The sequence below is a fragment of the Bos indicus x Bos taurus genome, chromosome 6 (assembly GCF_003369695.1).
Source record: "Bos indicus x Bos taurus breed Angus x Brahman F1 hybrid chromosome 6, Bos_hybrid_MaternalHap_v2.0, whole genome shotgun sequence".
NCBI lineage: Eukaryota > Metazoa > Chordata > Mammalia > Artiodactyla > Bovidae > Bos > Bos indicus x Bos taurus.
Genome location: NC_040081.1, coordinates 102,008,584 through 102,026,133, shown reverse-complemented (window position 1 = coordinate 102,026,133; position 17,550 = coordinate 102,008,584). Strand labels below are relative to the sequence as shown.

Here is a 17,550-nt window from a genome sequence, read left to right as displayed (position 1 = left end):
TCCAGGAAACAGATATATCGCTGGACATGAGAGAACAACCATGAAGTATGAAGAGCTTCATAACACCCACCCAGCAGCACCAATGTAGAAGAGGCTTCAAACAACCAAGCAGACAAAATGCTGAGCCATTTCCTGGCCAATCACAATGATTGTCATTCTCTGCCACCACACCTACTGCCAGCACTGTGGGCAAGTGAGTGGAGTGGCTTTATGTCAGGGAGAAAGGCTATGCATGTGCCCAGTGTAGAGTCCTATTCACTAAGACTGAAGTAGCCACTGCCCTTGCCAAATGTACAAACCGCAAGCAGGAGAAACCAACACTAAGGCTCCATTTAGCATCTTGCTTACAATGTAGGATACCTGGGTTCAGGCCCCGGGTTGGGAAGATGCCCTGCAGAAGGGTATGGCTACCCACTCCAGTTTTCTTGCCTGGAGAATTCCATGGACAGAGGAGCTTGGCAGGTTACAGTCCGTAGGGTCTCAAAGAGTTGAGCAACTAACACTTTCACTTATCTCACTCAATAAATTGTGTTGGGACTTCCCTGGTGGTCCAGTGGTTAAGACTTCACGTTCCAATGCAGGGAGTGCAGGTTGGATCCCCGTTTGGGGAGTTAAGAGCTTCCCAGGTGGCACTAGTGGTAAAGAACCCATCTGCCATTGCAAGAGATATAAGAGACACAGGTTCCATCCCTGGGTCTGGAAGATCCCCTGGAGAAGGGAATGGCTACCCATTCTAGTATTCTTGCCTGGAGAATCCCATGGACAGAGGAGCCTGGCGGGTTACGGTCCACAGGGTCACAAAGAGTTGGACTAGACCTGAAGCAATTTAGCATACACGTACATAGGGAACTAAGATCCCACATGTCTCCTGGTCAAGAAAAAACAAAACATAAGACAGAAACAGCATTGTAACAAATTCAATAAAGACTTTATAAATGGTTCACACAAAAATAAATAAATTGTGGAAATTGCTAGAAATCATTTGGATTCTATCTAATTTATTATTTTTAAGAGCCACACAGTACTCCAGGGTTCCAAGGCTGTTCCTACTATGGCCTCCCTTCACATGACAGCACTGTATTAAATTCCTCTTGTGGCAGGAGAGTGGACCAAGCAGCCAAGAGCAATAGCCAGTGAGGACACCTGAGAAGAGCTCCCCCCGCATCAAACAACATTCTTCCTCTTCTGCTCCAATTTCATGTTACCTATCTACATTTAATGGGCTTCCCTTGTGGCTCAGCTGTTAAAGAATCCACCTGCAATATGGGAGACCTGGGTTCGATCCCTGGGTTGGGAAGATCCCCTGGAGAAGAAAAAGACTACCTACTCCAGTAGCCTGGAGAATTCCATGGACTATATAGACCATGGGGTCACAAAGAGTCTACATTTAAGAGCTCGGAGCATTGAATTTCTTCAGCTGGTTAAGTTGAATTTTGGGAACTGACTTATGTATTTTAAAGCCATTTGGGGCCGCAAATCAATAAAGCTCCTGTTCTCCCAAATAAATGATGAAAACAGAGAAACTGAGAACCTTCCCAGGAGACTTGGCCCTAAGGCAACAGTGCTCAAAAAGTTAGCTGCACAAACATTCTCGGGGTCATTGTACATAGAGGAAGGTCAAAAGCAAGTATCCAAATTCTGGCGTGAAAGTTCACGTAGGTCCTTTTGGAAGATCACTATATATGCACAGTTTTCTTCCTGATAAGCCTCTGATGGACACACGCTCGGCTGACTTCCAGCTGTCCATGGAGAAGCAGCTGCTGCTGCAGGATGTCCTTACATGGCATGCGTTTCCTGTTGTCCCCAAGAGGAGTCTGCCGGGACACAGCCAGGCAAGTGGTACTTGCCATTTCCTGGAAGACAACCACAGGCCAACTCTGTAATTACTCAGAGGCCCCGTCTAAGCACCACAGCAGTAATCAGGCATCGGTCACCAGAAGCAAAGACGTATTGGGCTCTGGGTAGACATGTTGGTCGGGGAGGGTGAAGGGTCCAAACCGCACCTGGTCAGATCCTATCAGTAAAGTGATCCCCCCACAGATGCTGTAAGAAATATTTCTACACACAGCGGTTAACTACCACCTCAGACTGCCCTGCTATCCAGAACACGTGAGTGGGGGCAACATTTCATGGAAGTGTACGAAGACGTCTGGAATGTTTAGAGACTGCCGTTTGTATTGGCAACAAATCCTGTACTAGGTTAAGCTAAGTAGTTTTGCAGCTGCTTTGTCTTGCATAACTGGATCTCAGATTAAAAAATCACTGGTCTACCAGCTATCGGCTGGTTTTAAACAACTTCGAGGAAGACTCCACCAACAGTTTTATTTCCCTGCAATGCAACAAGCAGGATACTAGTTATGGTTGCCATCAGCATCTGTAATTTCATAACATACAAATTCTGATGCCATGTCTAAAATATGAGGCTATTTGTAACCACCTCCCTTGGAAGTTGTAACCATTTGTTACCATAAATAATAATTCAAACTGCCTTCTAAAGCACAGCTACTGGGAATTCCTTAGCGGTCTAGTGGTTAGGACTCTGAGCTTCCACTGCCGGGGTCATAGGTTCGATCCCTGGTCCAGGTGTCCAAAAAAGAAAAAAAATTTAAATAAAGCATACCTACTTATTTTATTAAAAACTAAATTATTGTACACGATTTGATTTTTAGTGTCTCAAGAAATTTCTGTAAACTTTCAGAAGTGGTTTTCAAACTTTATCCCAGAAACTCTCTATAAGAAATCTTCCCAGAGGTATAAACAGATAAAAGTGGAACTACTCTAATTAAAGCATTTCCTCCTCTCCTCGCTTTCTTGTTGTTCAGCCGCTGCGTCCCGTCCAGGCACATTCTTTACCGTCTCAGCCACCAAGGAAGCCCAAAGTGTGCAATAGCCATTTCTTGAAGGGGTATGACCTGGAACTGGCACACTATCACTTCTGCTGCCATTCCATTGTCAAGAACTTAGTCATAAGGGCACAGCTGGCTGCAGGTGAATTTCGGAAATAGAGTCTCCAGCTGAAAAGCAGAGTCTCCAGCTATGACTCAGGAGTTTTAATATTAAAGGAAAAGGGGCAGAATAGATATTTGTAGACAACTCATCATCTCTCTTGCAATGACTAGTGATTCCTCAATTATAACCAGCTCCCCATCCCTTTCATTATTTCCAGTATGTCACCAAGTCCAAGTCCAAAGGAAATGACCTGGAAAACAGGAACTTCTGCCCTCAAAGATGCTATTCAAATGACAACCCAAGGCATTTCAAGACTGCTTCTAGAGTCAAGAATATGAAGTGCATCCTCTTCCTCTAACGTCTTGCTAACATTCACTAATTTCTGTTGGTAAGTGATTGCTCTTCATTGATAAACAAAAAAATATATAAATGGATAGGAAAGAGCAAGAAAGTTTTTTAAAACTATAAGCAGAAGACTGTTAAAGAGTAAAGTTTATGGGTTTTTTCTTTTCTCCAAACTTGTCACATTGCCTAGTAATAAAACAAAGGTAGATGCAGTGGTTACAATAATAGTAATAGTAGTAATTGTAGTGTCAAATTAGAGAAGATGTCTTTTATGGCACACTTGTTATATGTCAGGTTTTCCCTAACTTATTTGTCTATGCCATTTTGTTGGATCCTTATAAAAGTCCTTTGCAGTAATTTGCCTCTTGAAAATGAAGCAGAAGCAAAGTAAGGTGAAGCATCTTGTCCCAAGTTGCCTAGCAAGTAAGTAACAAAGCCAGAATTTTAATTTTAATGGCTGCCTATAGTATACGTACCTAAGAGCTACCCTTTATTAAGGCACCATGATAGATACTTTGCATATTTATTAGCTCATTCTAGCCTCATATAACCTCTTGGTATTATTCACAGTGGCAAAACTGAGATTAAAAAGGTTAATAACTTTCCTAAGTCACACAGCTCTCAAATAATGGAGCCACAGGACTTCTTTGGTGGTCCAGTGGTTGTGACTCCGTGCTTCCAAAGCAGGGGCACCGGTTTGAACCCTGGTTGGAGAACTAAGATCCCACATGCCTCATGGCACTAATAATAATGGATCCAAGATTTAAGCCCTGGCAGTCTAATTCCTGTCCCCCAGACTAATCCAGAGCTCAGGCTCAGAGCTGTGCTCCCTAGGAGCACCCCTGTCCTGGGGAAGAACGCATAAACTAATATAACCTTGTTGTCTTCTAATCCTCTTTCCCTCCTGCCTTCTAATTCAGCCAGTGCACACTGGGATATGAAGTTCAAACAGCTTCCCAGGAGTGAACAGGTGGGTCTGTAACACTAGATTTGTTTTGTCTGATGAGTCATCTTTGTCTTGTGTCTGGTAAAGATGAAGTTGTTTTGTCTCATTGTGGGCCTGAGAGATATTTGAGATCATATCCAGGGATATCTTGAGTTTGTCATCTTTGTCTGATGATAAAAATAAAACCAGATGGCCTGCTGCAGGTATGAGCAAGGAGGTTGGGTGTAGAGATGTGGAAGGTATGAGAGATTCAGTGAGTGACAGGAAATTTTTCAGCCACACCATTGCAATTTCTTGCAAAAATATCCAAGCATTTTCCTGCATCTCAGATACCCATCAAAATCAACCCTCGGAAAATTCATGCAGTGCAATATATATCACCGCTCTGCTCCATCTCTGTCTTCCTTCTGTCCTTGTTTTCAGAGTGTCTTTGAGCTGCCCTCTTGACACTCAGAAGTTCCTCATTAAGCCCCTGCCCTAACTACAACTCTGTACCTAGCTATATTTTAACCAACTCACTCTTTTATTCATCAAATATGAAAGACATGGCTACTGTGAGCTGGGCACAGATCTAGGCTCTTGAGACCCACTAGTGAGCAGAACAAAAATCTAAGCCCTTGAGAAATTTACATTCCAGCAGAGGCAGACCGAAAATAAACACATTGCATCATAAATAAATAAATTACTGGACTTCCCTGGCTGTCCACTGGTTAAGATGCCACCGTACTTCCACTGCAGGGGGCATGGGTTCAATCGTGGTTGGGGAACTAAGATCCCACATGCCACGTGGTACAGCCAAAAAAAAAGAGTGATTATTTAGCTCGTTAAAAGTTTGTAACTGTTGTGTAAAAATGGACAGATGTTGAGCAGGAGAGGAGAGAAGGATCGAGACAGCTGAGGGGTGAAATTAAAGGTGTGGTTTTTGATATTAAATAAAGCATTCAGAAGAGGTCTCCTGGAGGAGAAACTGCAGCAAGGACTTGAGGTTGTCAGAGAATGAGCCAAGTGGATAAGCAAGAAAAGAACATTCCAGGCTTGAGAAAGAGCAAGTACAAAGGCCCTGGGTCAGAGTGTGTCTGAAGGGTTTAAAGAGCAGTGAGGAGGCCTGCATTCCAAAGCAGAGTGATCCTGTGAGGGGAGAGGAGCCCTAGATGAGGTCAACGAGACCATGGTCATCATAGCCTCTGGACCTTGCAGGCCAACACCAGAAATCTAGATGTGAAATGAATGCAAATAGAAAGTAAATCCCATTTCCTCTTGAATTTAATTGATCTAGACAGAAGATTTCTCCTTTTTCAAGTTTACTTCAGATCAGTCACTCAGTCACGTCCAGCTCTTTGCAACCCCATGGACTGCGGTGCACCAGGCTTCCCTGTCTATCACCAACTCCCTGTGAGTTCAAACCCATGTCCACTGAGTTGATGATGCTATCCAACCATCTCATCCTCTGTCATCCCTTTATCCTTCTGTCTTCAATCTTTGCCAGCATTGGGGTCTTTTCCAATGAGTCAGTTCTTCACATCAGGTGGCCAAAGTATTGGAGCTTCAGCTTCAGCATCAGTCCTTTCAATGAATATTCAGACTGATTTCCTTTAGGATGGACTGATTTGATCTCCTTGCTGTCCAAGGGACTCTCAAGAGTCTTCTCCAACACCACCGTTCAAAAGCATCAATTCTTTGACACTTAGCTTTCTTTACGGTTCAACTCTCATATCCATACATCCTTTTTCAAGGAAACATATAAAAACCTAAAAAATAACAGAGTGGGAGGGCCAATGACATTACCAATGCAATTTCCACATCCAAAGTGTTTCCAGTTTGCTAGGAAAGAGCCTTGTACTGGATGCTAGTCACTAATCTCCCTTAAAAACTTTTAGGCAACTTAACTAGAAAGGCACATAAGTGTAAGTGTTAGTCATTCAGTCGTGTCTGACTCTTTGTGACCCCATGGACTAAAGCCCGCCAGGCCCCTCAGTCCATGGAATTCTCTAGGCAAGAATACTGAAGTGGGTTGCCATTCCCTTCTCCAGGGGATCTTCCCAACCCAGGGATCAAACCTGGGTCTCCTGCCTTGCAGGCAGATTCTTTATCGTCTGAGCTACCAGGGAAGCCTGGTACATAAGGCACATAAGTCCATCTTAAAATATATTCTTTTAGTCTGCATAACTCTTTGAGAAGATGTTCTGTATGTTGAAGCTAGAAGGTTCCAACCCTTCAAGTTTGATCTCCATTCATGTAGAAGCCACTGTTACCATGCGTGTTCTATGTCCCAATGAACCTAAGACCTCTAGAAAATTAACAAACAAACAAGGACTTCCTTCTTGGTCCAATGATTAAGAATCCACCTTTCAATACAGGGGACACAGGTTCAAACCATGGTTGGTGAACTAAGATACTGCATGCTATGGATTGCCTGCATGCTACAACTAGAGAATCCTGTGCACTGCTGTGAAGGCCCAGCCAAAGCTTAAAAAAAAATTTTTTTTTAATTAAAAGAAAGAAAATAAAAAAGATTAACAAGCAAACATGATTTCTTCCAATAGAAACTTGACAATTTAGATTTAGTAGACATTAGAAAGTGAAAGTGTTAGTCACTCAGTGGTATCTGACTCTTTGCAACCCCATGGACTGTAGCCTGCCAGGCTCCTCTGTCCATGGGATTCTCCAGGCAAAAATACTGGAGTGGACAGCTACTCCCTTCTCCAGGGGATCTTCCTGACCCAGGGATTGAACCCAGGTCTCTTGCATTGCAGGCAGATTCTTTACTGTCTGAGCCATAAGGTTTAAAGCCACAAACTTCTCTTTTCAGCCCCAAGTTAATATTTAAGTGAAGAGATTCTTTTCTCTGGTTTTCATTTTTTGTGCAATTCGCTATTTACCCATCACTTGAATAGAAAGGATGAGATGGGATCAAACTAATATACATTCAAGGGAAAACATTTACATTAAGACAAAGAAGAGTTTCTTTATCTAAATTTGTCTTGTAAGGACACTATATTTGTTCAGGAAAAAGTGCCGGCAAGCTTCTTGAGTGAAGGCTGAGACCTCAAGGGAATGCTTGAGTAACAGAAGATAGTTGATGAAATAACCACTGAATTAAGGGAGAAGGGATGAGAGGTTGGAAGAAAGCTATCCTTCAGGGAAAGAAAGGGGCCAGGAATGAGGACAGAGAGGAAGGAAAACGCTGGGACAGAGCAGCCACGGAGAGTCCGAAAAACACAAGCACTCTAGCTGTGGGTTTCTTCCATGGATTTCTGCACTCTGTGTCCTGTGACCTTCTCTCTGTGACCCCACAAAGGGACAACAGACATAGAGATTTTAAGTGTCTCTAAATTATTTAAACTTTTTAAAGAAGTCCTGAAGCAATAGAGCCACAAAATCTGGAGACAAGTAATTCTCTCTCTTAACAAAGAGTAATAATTCTCATTGTTAGGGATTTTTAGTGTTTGAATGGTTTACAGCATTTTATGGTCATTACTTCCTCCCAGGGAAGGACGAGATGTGCAGCTGTTATTAACCTAAGTTGCATATGATGACATCACCAAGGCAACAAGAAAGCAAATGGCTTGGGAAGGAAAAAGGAAAACGCTAACCATGTTATAGGGCAGGGTTTTGCAACCTCAGTACAACAAACATTTTGGACAGGAAAATCCTTTGTTGGGATGTTGGGGGTAGAGGGATCCTATCTTTGGCATTGTAGAATGTTTAATAACATCCCTGGCTGATGCAAAGTTGCACTAAGATTTCTATTAGTGCCTTCCCAGTCATGAAAATGAAAAATGTCTCCAGACTTTGCTAAATGAAAAATCCCCTCCAGTGGAGACTAGTTGCTATTGTTATTGCTGTTCAGTCACTAAGTCATGTCCAACTCTTTGGGATTCTATGGACTGCAGCATGCCAGGCTCCTCTGTCCTTCACTATCTCCCAGAGTTTGCTCAATTTCATGTCCATTGAGCCAGTGATGCCATCCAACCATCTCATCCTCTGTTGCCGTCTTCTCCTTTTGCCTTCAATCTTTCCCAGCATCAGGGTCTTTTCCAATGAGTCAGCTCTTTACATCAAGTGGCCAAAGTATTGGAGCTTCAGTTTCAGCATCAGTCCTTCCAATAAATATTCAGGGTTGATTTCCTTTGGGATTGACTAGTTGTCAGAGAGTGACCCTATGGTACTATACATAATTCTTAGCTCATGCTCACCCTCAAAGAACAGTCAAAAACAAAAAGGAGTCTGATGATATGTATGTAATTTTGAAAACTATAACTGATTAAAAGGTCAACAGAAATAAAAAAGAAATTTCATAATTCTGCTTAGATGGGATCCAATTAATGCCTTTGCAGTGACCACGTGGATATTTTGCATAGAAAAGACACTATTTTATATAAATTGGTGTTTGCTGATGTGATCAAGAAATGTAATTCATGTAAAAAAAAAAAAAAAAGTATCAATTGCTGAAGGAACCGGAAGGCTGAATATTTTCTTTCCTTGGTCAAAAGGTGAACTTGTCCCTTTCCTTCTTCTTTTTAGTGAAATAAAGACATAGTTTGAAAACACACCTACCCATTTGGCTCAATGGTTAAGTCTTGTCTGGCTGTAGTGTAAAAATAGACATTCCTCTGTCTGAACATGAAAATAGTACTTCCCCAACAAAACCCAAACATCTTCGAGCTGCAAAAGATGTTTACTTTTATATAAAAGACTTTTCCTCTGGTGTTTATTTTGAGATCGTGTAGGTGTTCTAGCAGTGGTAAGCAGGTATATAAGGGTCAGAGGCAAACCTATAAGAGCATGCTTCCTGCAGCAGGTGAGAAAGTTGTGATAGTCACAACTTTCTACATGTTAGGTTGAGAATATATGCCGGTGTAATGGATATCCTCCCCTTATGAAAAGTTGTAGATGCATGAAAATAATAATGATAATTGTAACTAACTGTCTAATCTTTGTGGAACACTTTATACTCATTCATTCATTCAACAGCTATTGAAGACTTACTGTGCACTTTTCAGGCCACAGTGTTTCTCCCTCTGCCATTGTAGGGCAAAATCAGCCATAGTCAAGACATTAAAAAATGAATCCGATTGTGTTCTAAGAAAACTTTATTTACAAAAACAGGGGGTCATAGTTTGTTGACTTCTGAAATAGGGTGAAAGGAACAAGGAGTTCAAGAGGGCCATCAATTTAAAATGAGATGATCAAGGTGAGGCTCAATGAGAAGGTAACATTCTATCAAACACTAGAAGGATTACTCAGCCATAAAAAGGAATGAATTTGAGTCAGTTCTAGTGAGATGGATGAATCTAGAGCCTGTTATACAGAGTGAAGTAAGTCAGAAAGAGAAAAACAAATATCGTATTAATATATTAACACATATAAATGGAATCTAAGGGCTTCCCTGATAGCTCAGCTGGTAAAGAATCCGCCTGCAAGGCAGGAGGTCCCAGTTTGTTTCCTGATCTGGAAGATCCCCTGAAGGGATAGGCTACCCACTACAGTATTCTTGGGCTTCCCTGGTGATTCAGATGGTAAAGAATCCACCTGTAATGTGGGATCCCTGGGTTGGGAAGATCCCCTGGAGGAGGGCATGGCAACCCACTCCAGTGTTCTTGCCTGGAGCATCCCCATGGACAGAGAAGCCTGGTGGGCTACAGTCCATGGGGTTGCAGAGTCGGACAGTACTGAGCGACTAAGCACAGTGCAGTATGGAATCTAAAAAATGGTAGTGATGAATCTATTTGCAGGGCAGGAATAGAGATGAGGATGTAGAGAACAGACTTGCGGACACAGTGGGGGAAGGAGAAGGTGTGACAATTGAGAGAATAGCATTGGCATATATACAGTACCATGCATAAAATAGGTAACTAGTGGGAAGCTGCTATATGGCACAGGGAGCTCAGCTCGGTGCTCCGTGATGACCTAGAGGGGTGGGGTGGGTGGGGAGGAGCCTCAAGAGGGAGGGGATGCATAGATACTTCTGGCTGCTGATACAAGTTGTACAGCAGAAATCAATACCACAGTGCAAAGCAATTATCCTCCAATTAAAAATAAAAGCAAATAGAAGGAGGTGAACAAGTCAGACACTTGGTCATAGACAGGAAGAGCATTCCAGGCAGAGGCAGCAGCAAGTGCCAAAGTCCTGTGGCATCACTGTGTCAGGTGTGTTTAGAAGCTCAGGAAGGAGACTGGTCTCATTAAAACAGAATGAGGGAGTTACTCCATTTCTAACCACTCTCAACTGGTCTCTCCAATTCCTTTTCCTCTTTTCTCCTTTGTTTCCCCCTCGCTTAAATGAAGGGTGTTTTAGAACAGTAAGTGAGGGCTCAGAAAGGGCTTCCCAGGTAGCTCTTATGGTAAAGAACCCACCTGCCAATGCAGGAGACATAAGAGACAGTGATTCAATTTCTGGGTCAGGAAGAGACCCTCGAGGAGAGCAAGGCAACCTGCTCCAGTATTCTTGCCTGGAGAATCCCGTGGACAGAGGAGCCTGGTGGACTACAGTCCATAGGGTTGCACAGAGTTGGACAGGACTGAAGCAACTTAACACACACATGCACGCACACACACACACACACACACAAGTGTTCAGAAAGGTAGCAACACTGACACATGTTTTGTTTTGTTCCCATGAAAGTCTTGTTTCAACTCAATGCCGAGAACTGGAGTGACCAATTCAAGAACACCAGCCACAGGGGTTTCCTCTAAGACTCTTTCACCAACGCTTTTCTAATCCTCAGCCCAGCTGGCAGAGTGAAGGCTTATAATCAAAAAGCAACTATAGAATACCGCCTTCTTATTCACTCGGCCTGTTTGTTCCTGTGTGTTTTTAAGAGGCTGAGGACGGTAACACTTAACAAAACCAGAAGGCAGGGGTATTATTTCTAAATTGTATATAAACCTGTCTTCTAGGAAGAACTCTCTAATTCTTGATCCTGATGTGCTGCAAAGGAGGAATCACTCGGGATGCCATCAGAGCAAAGCCAATCTGTTCTCAAGCCCACGGGTTCACTCAGAGGGACCTGAACACCTGTGTCTGTGAGTGAAACCCCATGTACACGAGTGAGCCTTGATGGAGTCGTGATACGTGTGTGAGATTGTTTTTCATGTAACGTCTGATGGAGGCAGTTGGTAATGCAATGCAAGTACGAGAATAATGACGTTTAATTTATCCCCCATCTTGTTCCACAAAAACCAAAATGTTTTTGTTGTGAAAAGATGACACACACACAAGATAGAGGGTGAAACAGAAGCCTGGGTGAGCCCAGGGTGGAGTCTACCTGCAGTACAGGAGATGCAGGAGACACTGGTTCCGTCCCAGTGTGGTCAGGAAGATTTCCCTGGAGGAGGGCATGGCAACCCTCTCCGGTATTCTTGCCTGGAGAATCCCATGGACAGAAGAGCCCGGAGGGCTGCAGTCCAGAGGGTCACAGAGTCGGACACGACTAAAGCGACTGGTCACACATGAAAGACCACCCAAACCTCGGTGTCCTCTCAAGCCCGGCCTCATCCCTTCCCCACCTGTATCTACACTTCAGCCCTCCTGGAACTTACCTTCCAGTTGCCAGGATGCACGATGCTGCTCCCTTCGGTCAGGAATGCCAGTGCCCCACCCCTCCAACCCCACCCCTCACCTCAGGCCATTCCTACTCATCCGCAGGTCCAAAGGGCACGTCTGCAAATTAAGTCCAGTCCCCCTTACAAACGTCATGCTATAAAGCTTCCTTTCCTTCATCGCCCTTTTCAGTTTACACACTGACCTGTATGATTAATGAATATCTGTCCCCTCCACTAAGCTGCAGGCTTCACGAGGACAGAAATCCCCTACTTGCACTCCCCATCACAGCTGGCACAGAAGGGGTGCTTCATAGATACCTGTTGGATAAAAGAAGGCTCCTGGCACAGGGAAAGAGAGAAAGATGATACATTAAAGCATTTACAAAGTCATTGAGGAAAAGCAAACAAGTTTTTCAGGCAAAACACAGCTTTTCCTATGTTCTGAGTTTTGAATAAATTTTCTCCCATAGGCCCTCAAAAACAGAGCATTGTGTGAATTTTCAGGCAATATCTTTATGTTGATATAATAATACATTTTAAACAGCTGTCTCTTAAAGTATCCCTAAATATAAGCCTATGCATGCATGCAAAGTTGCTTCAGTCATGTCCAACTCTTTGTGACCCTGTGGACTACAGTCTGCCAGGCTCCTCTGTCCACGGGATTCTCCAGGCAGGAATACTGGAGTGTGTTTCCATGCCTCCTGCCGACCTGGGGATCAAACTCACATCTGCCTGCATCTCCTGCATTGCAGGTAGATTCTCTACCCACTGAGCCACCTGGGAAGCCCCATACATATAGAATATATACCCCCTCTTTTTTTTTAATTTTCTTCCCATTTAGGTCACCACAGAGCATTGAGTAGAGTTCCCTGTGCTATACAGTAAGCTCTTATTAATTACCTATTTTATACATTTTGCTTGCAGTGTATATATGTTAATCCCAATCTCCCAGTTCATCCCACCCCACCCCATCCCCTCTTTCATGTCCATATATTTGTCAATATAAACAATTCTTAAGGGGAGCAGAACAAGGTGATCTATGAGTGCAGGTTTCTCAGGGTTCTGGCTTAATGCAAAGGTAACATAACGTCAGCAAAACTGAGAGAGAGGGTTGCTTGTCCTTCAGGTCCTCTTCCCACAAATATTTCTTGCAGTCAGGATTAAAGTGTAAATAGACAGCGGAGAGCTGAAGGTTATATTCTCTGCGAACATAGAAAGGGCAAAGCCACACTCATCCTCTGACCATCAGCTGAAAGGAGCATGATTGTTCAGTTGACTGTTGCTCTGAAGGAAGCATGCGTTCAGCTGGAGAATTCTTCAGTTCCTCTCATTTGTTTGTGAAAGATGACAGTGGTTCATACTCCCCTCTTGTGGCCACTTTCAAGTTTACTGGCTTTCAGGTACACTACAGGAGCATAGTAAGGCAAATGAGAAATCATATTCCTTTTCTCAAGTCAGGTAATCTTAGAATCACCCCATCAGTCATTCTAGAACATCAGACCAATTTTTTTTTAAGTGGCAGGATGTTTAACAGTTTCTTAAAACAACATTTGAGTTAAAACTGGCAGAAGATTTGATGAAAATACATGAGAGGTCTGATCATTCCTTGTGTATTACCCTTCCTTAATTACATTTGGCTTATCTCAATTTGGGCTTCCTGGATGGAGGAATCTGGAGGGTTACAGTCAGACACAACTGAGCGAATTTGCTTTCACTTTCAGGGGAGATAGGGACTTATATACATATAACTGTATCACCTGATGAAAAGTGATAGATTCCAAAGAAAAAAAATAATACTCTCTTCCCCTCTGACACAGGACAATACCAGAGATGGGAAGCGTTAGGGGCACAGTAATATGCTACGTCTCCTGAACCAACACATTCTAGTGCAGGACAAATACGGACAAAGCACTTCCTCTGCATCAGATAATCTAAGCATCTTATCAAAACTAGTATGCTATTCACTCCACACCCATTAGGATGGCTGCTATCCAAAAAGAAAATAACAGAGACTTCCCTGGTGGTTCAGTGGTTAAGACCCTGCAGTCCCAGTGCAGGGGCCCAGGTTCGACCCTTGGTCAAGGAATATCTCACATGCATTGTTGCACAGCCAAAAATAAACTAGTAAATAAATTTTAAATTTTATTTAAATTTTAAATTTTGCAATTCTCTTTTTAAAAAAGAAAGGAAGTGTTTGCAAGGATGTAGGTAAATTGGAATCCTTGTGCACTATTGTTGGGAATGTAAAATGGTATACCTACTGTGGAAAACAGTATGGCCATTCCAGTCCTCAAAAATAAATAAATAAAATTGAATTACCATATCATCCAGCAGTTCTACTTCTGACTACATTACCAAAAAATTCAAAGCAGGGATCAAAGAGATATTTGTATATCCATGTTTATAGCTGTAAAAATAAACAATAATAAAAACGTGGAAATAACCCAAGTGTCCATTGATAGATGCACAGATAAACAAAAATGTGATACAGATGCACAACAGAATATTATCCAGCCATAAAAAGGAAGGGTATTCTGACATCCGTGCTGATGTGGATGAACCTTGAGGACATTGTGCTTAGTGAAATAAGTCAGTCACAAAAAAACAGTTACCACTGTGCAATTCCATTCATATGAGTTACTTAGAGTAGTCAGAATTGTACAGACAGAAAGTAGAATAGTAGTTCCAGGACTCTGAGGGATGAGAAGGGATAGGGGGCTATTGTTTAATGGGTAGAGAGTTTCAGTTTTACATGATGGAGAGTTATGGAGATGGATGGCCTAAAAAGTATTGAAAGTGTTAGTCGCTAAGTTGTGTCTGACTCCTTGCGACCCCATGGACTGTAGCCCGCCAGGCTCCTCTGTCCGTGGGATTTCCCAGGCAAAAATAGTGGAGTGAGTTGCCATTCCCTTCTCCAAGGGATCTTCCCAACCCAGGGATCGAACCCAGTTCTCCTGCACTGCAGGTGAATTCCTTACTGTCTGAAAGTGAAAGTCACTCAATCCTATCCAACTCTTTGCAACCTCATGGAATTCTCCAGGCCAGAATACTGGAGTGGGTAGCCATTCCCTTTGGTCAGTATTTGATGAGCATATAAAGTTTCAGATTTCTGACTTCTCTTTAAAATAGTAAAATGATCTGGCAACACTGAACATTTATTCCCCCATAGGAATAAGAATGCAATAGTAGAACAATAGCTGACCCCTTTTAGATCAGGGGTCCCCAACCTCCAAAATCTAATGTCTGATGATCTGAGGTGGAGCTGATGTAGTCAGAATGTAAATAAGGTGCACAATAATATAATGTGCTTGAATCATCCCCAGACCATCCCCCCACCCTGGTCCATGGAAAAATCGTCTTGCATGAAGCTGGTCCCTGGTGCCAAAAAACGTTAGGGACTGCTGCTTTAGATGGATCATACTTTACAGTTCCCAAGTCCCAAGCACTTCCTCTTGTCTTCCTGACACAGGGCCCAATGTCAGCTGCCAGACGTCATCGTCCCGAGAGTGTTGCTTTCTTGCCTCTGACCTTCTCTATTCATTCTGTGTCCTTCCTGGCCCTTGTGGGCAATTACACCTGTGAATGTGAGTCCAGAGGGAGAGAAGAGTTGGCTGTGAGGTGACCAGTCCTTCCCATCAGGAAGGTGACCACAGGAATGAAGAAGAAGGTCATGTGCTAAAAATACTTTTCCTGCTGTTTTTTGCTGAATCTCAAACTATTAACATATAACCCAAGAAAAGCTGACAAAATGGAACAAAACACTTATGAAAAATTTGACTACATTTCTTCAGAAAAGCAACTATAATCTTTTCAAAAAGTTTTCTGATCTTGTTCCTTTATATACGTTTTAGAGTAATGAATGCTGTTAGATATTGGAAAAGGTGTATGATTCATTACATATTCTAATGTATTGTCTATAGATTATAAGATAAAATCAAGCATGTACCTGCTGATACTTTTTAAGTTGACCTGTCTTTATACTTAGAAATGTCTCTTAATAGTAGGCTTCCCTGGTGGCTCAGATGGTAAAGAATCTGCCTGCAATGCAGGGAACCTGTGTTCAATCCCTGGGTTGGGAAGATCCCTGAAGGAAATGGCAACCCACTCCAGTATTCTTGCCTGGAGAATTCCATGGATAGAGGAGCCTGGCAGGCTACAGTCCATGGGGTCACAAAGAGATGGACATGACTGACTATCACTCATATATATTAAAAAGAGTTCAACAGGAAAACATAAATGACTCAGTCTCTCCAACCATGAATTATTATAGTCAACTGAGTGTGTGTGTGTGTGTGTGTGCACGTGCTAAGTCGTGTCTGACTCTTTGCAGCCTCGTGTACTGTATTGTAACCTGCCAGTTTCCTCTGTTCATGGAATTTTCCAGGCAAGAATACTGGAGTGGGTTGCCATTTCATACTCTAGGGGATCTTCCTGACTCAGGGATGGAACCCACATCTCCTGTTTGGCAGGTGGATTCTTTACCACTGTGCCACTTGGGAAAGTGATGAAAGTGAAAGTTGCTCAGTCATGTCCAACTCTTTGCGGCCCCATGGACTATAGAATCCATGGAATTCTCCAGGCCAGAATACTGGAGTGGACAGCTGTTCCCTTCTCCAGGGGATCTTCCCAACCCAGGGATAGAACCCAGGTCTCTCACATTGCAGGCAGATTCTCTACCAGCTGAGCCATCAGAGAAGCCCAAGAATAGTGGAGTGGGTACCCTATCCCTTCTCCAGTGGATCTTCCCAACCCAGGAATCAAACCCAGGTCTCCTGCATTGCGGGCAGATTCTTTACCAACTGAGCCACCTGGGCAGCTTCAGTCAATTGATTACACTACAATAAATTGTATGTTTTTAAGCATGAGATGTGCTTTAGTCAATTGTTAAGGCTCTTTAGTCAAGGGCGCAAAACTGATTCTTGGGAGAGGTAAAAAATCCTATTCTTTTTTGTATATAAAACACAAGTATGGATAGAGTACATAAATGCATGTCCAGTGTAGCTATGGTATTACAGTTTCGTGAAGTGAGAAGAGCAGAGGCACTCAGGAAAACAGTTTCAAAGGGCCTTTGGGAGAGTGACAGTAAAGAAGCAACTTCGAGAACTACTAGACTAGAAAGAACAGGCATTGTTCAAATCACCCATTGTGTCTCCACTTGAGGTGCCAGCCAGTTAATGCCAGTGCAGACTCTGCGCTGTTTGTGCTTAGTTGCCCAGTTGTGTCCGATTCTTTGAGACCCCACGGACTGTAGCCAGCTAGGCTCCTCTGTCCATGAGATTCTCCAGGCAAGAACACTGGAGTAGGTTGTCATGCCCTCCTCCAGGGGGTCTTCCCAACCCAGGGATCGAACACAGGTCCCCTGCATTGCAGGTGGATTCTTTACCATCTGAGCGACCAGGAAGGCCTTCTGATCAGTCCTGATCAGGCTTTCTCATCATTTGCTAGAGATGGAGCCTCAGTTGTAGCACTGCCAACACTCACGTGTACAACCAAGGCACGTGACACCTCTCTAACCACCCCAGTGCTCTTCCAAGACTGAATTGTTGACAAAAACACAAATGCATTTGCTCAAAACCAAGAAGAAAACACAAGCAGTGGAGCACATTTCCAGAACAGGATTGAATTATTACACAAACATGACTTCTTAGTCGAAAACATCTTGCTCTGGGAACTTGACAGTACAGCCAAAAACACATCAGACAGATTTAGAGGAGGGCGGTCTTTGGCTAAGAACAGCAAAATGACCTCACCCCTGAGATGGCCTG

At 43.1% G+C, this 17,550-nt stretch overlaps 1 long non-coding RNA gene across 1 annotated transcript; it reads left to right on the top strand.

Annotated features, from left to right (window-relative positions):
• The first annotated feature begins 2,873 nt into the window (after positions 1 to 2,873).
• LOC113894738 lies at positions 2,874 to 15,814 on the top strand. Its single transcript, XR_003511649.1, has 5 exons — positions 2,874 to 2,988; positions 3,167 to 3,337; positions 4,215 to 4,264; positions 11,141 to 11,266; positions 15,255 to 15,814. It is a non-coding gene; the product is annotated as an uncharacterized LOC113894738 (long non-coding RNA).
• The last annotated feature ends 1,736 nt before the right edge of the window (positions 15,815 to 17,550 follow it).